Raw genomic sequence first — 2,972 nt, forward strand, 5'->3', positions numbered from 1 at the left:
GCTCGTATGGTTAGAAAAAGCTAAAATTAGCATGCTTACAATTTCATCTGTATGCTGTATGTAACAAATTCCTTTCAAGGCAGAGAAAAAGTTATGAAAGTACTGGTGGATACTAGTGGACATTCAACAACCAGCGTTAGCTTAGCAGTGATTGTTTACCTGTAGCTTTAATATAAACCCAAATACTGACAAACTGAATATTTGCAATGGGCGCTTATAACAGCAGACATTTTGTCGGGGAAATCGCAGGTGTTGCTCACAAGATCAGCAATGCCTCTGTTCTATTCAAGTGTCCCATTAAGCCATGATAGTGTGACACTGAGCCAATATGAACAATACCAGGACCCTGAAACTGAAGTAGCTAAATGGAATTCAGCCTTCATTCATTTTTATTACTTTCTTGTGCTTTTCCTCCTGTGACATTTTCGAAATGTCCTCTGTTCCTTCGACATAAATTCAGCTGTTCGTAAAGCAAATGCTCTGCTCAGTACAAGCACTGACAGAAAAGATAACAAAATTGTGTTTACTGTTTATTCAAATTTGTGTTAGTATGAATGTCAGTCTTGCTGCTATGAAGAGATCCACAGCTGAAGAAACACCTACACTGTTTGCTCACTGGATACAGCGAGAAGTACTTTTATGTGTAATGGGGCTTTGCAGGTCCTTGAGGTAAGATCAAAACATACAACACACTCTTTAGCGGCATTGCAGAGCTGTGTTTTTTGAAATGCTGCCACTGAATGTTGATCTGTCACTCCAAAGGCAGAAAACTAAAAACGTAGTTAAGTGCACCCATGTGATACACTGGCCAGTCAACATTAACGCTCCTAATTGGCATACCAAAAGGCAACACAGCAGGCTGCCTGCTGTCCTCACACAGAGAGGCACTGCAAAGGAAAAATAAATTTGTAATGAAAAGCCTTGTATGTTGAGATCGCTGAATAATTGAACTGTTGGGAGGAACCCAGTGGCAAACAGGATGGAGGGGATGAGTGGGAGAGTGTTCCTGACAGCGTCACTGTGTGTTTGCGTCCGCGACTGTGTGTCATTTCTATATGTGTGCACGTGTCCTGTTGTCAGAGCTTTTCTTTATTCTCGCTTCAAATATTTAGCATGTGGATACTAGACACGGCTCCAAACTATATTCAGTTCTCGCGGAGAGGCAGCGGAGAAGCTGGCTGACACTGTGGCCGACTAAATCCTCTACTGTCATCTGGCTGTAAGTAACAGACACTGTACATATCCTGGACAGAACATCCAACAATACACTATCAAGAGAGCTCATTTAACAAGATTACACACATGCTTGCTTTGTGCAATATGTAGCCAGACATATACACACAAATGAACATGAAATATTCAATATTTTCCTGTTTAGAAAGAGAACCACAATTCTCATGGCAAAGGACAAACACCTGCCAGAAGGTTTTTTCATAAACTGGCAACCTGGAAGTTGTTTACTGTATAATGTTTCTATAAAGAATCAGTAAATAATGTATTATTATTATTATTAATATTATTACATTGTATTATTATAACTTCTGTGAATCAAATCTTTAAAGGTCCATTGAGGATCTATTTACAGAAATGGAATATAATATTCATCTGTATGTTTTCATTAGTGTATAATCACCTGAATATAGGAATCTTAGTGTTTTCGATACCTTACAATGAGCCGTTTTTATCTACGGACACCGTGGGTTGCTTTCCATTGAGTCTTTCATGTTGAAACTCCATGTTTCTACAGTAGCCCAGAACAGACTTTGATTTGCTTTCTTGCTGAGAATGGAGGGGAAAGTTGATACCACTCTCATGTCTGTAACTATAGCAAATGCATGAGAATTATTTAGTGAACTTTAGAGATTCTAGTAGGCATATTTTTGTTAATTTTCGACAGAGCCAGTCCAAAATTTTCACCGTTAAGTCTTTATGCTAAGCTAGGCTGACCACCTCCCAGTTGTAGCTCTATTGTCAATTACATCATGAGAATGATATTAAATTTTCCATCTAACCCTCTCGACTTCGCAGAACAATTGATAACCTTGTGACGGTTTTAACTGTTCATACAACTCAGCGGGGACTCAAGTGAACTTCAGCTTTTAAATCCACTACGTCTCCGCTGCTGCTGACTGATTCAAAGATACCACATATTTTGCAGAGTTGCTTCTGCAGGAAGAAACGCTCCAGTGTGTGTAAATGCTGCATGACCTTCTCTCTCGTCTCAGTGGGATCATGCTGTGCAAATGGAAGGCGGGTTGATTAAGTTGACCTGGGTGTCAGTGGAAGGGAAGCGTCTATGTATCCTCCTTCACACGTGATGGCTCCATTGGAGAAATGAAGGCTTGTGTGGAGACGACAAGAACGACAAGTACACAATCCAGTGCTATATCCAGTTTATCCAACTCATGCACACATGCACATATTAAGCTGCATGGATCTGGGGACTGAGCAGGATAAGGATACACACAAACATGAATTTCATAGGAGCTTCTGTGACAGTTTTTATGTCACAATAACTTTATGATGGTGTTTGAAGGCGACAACAAGGTCATACTGTATTTACTGAAAGGCCCCGGGTGCAACCAAAACTTCACTGTTATAGTCAGCTCGTAATATCTTTTTAGTGGCGACCTCGTTGGTACAGACTGAAATATCTCTGCAAAGACTGGATTGATTGCCGTGAACTTTGGTAACCACATTGCTATCCCTCTCAGGATGAACGGAAATGTGTGTGTTTCATCTAGTGTGATCATCAATTCAGTTTTCCAATCCTTTGGTTTATGACATTTCAATCAGCCTTTGTGTTTAGTGCTAAAAAGCTAATATTAGCATGCTATCATACTAACTAACATGGTGAGCATAGTAAAGTTAACATCAGCATGTTATTGTGAGCAGGTTAGCATGCTGATGTTAGCATTTAGAAGGGGTCATCCCTATGTTCCCCAGGTCCTATGTTCCCTGGGTCCTATGTT

This window comes from Morone saxatilis, unplaced genomic scaffold (assembly GCF_004916995.1).
Source record: "Morone saxatilis isolate NCDOM2014 unplaced genomic scaffold, NCSU_SB_2.0 Contig9, whole genome shotgun sequence".
Classification (NCBI taxonomy): domain Eukaryota; kingdom Metazoa; phylum Chordata; class Actinopteri; family Moronidae; genus Morone; species Morone saxatilis.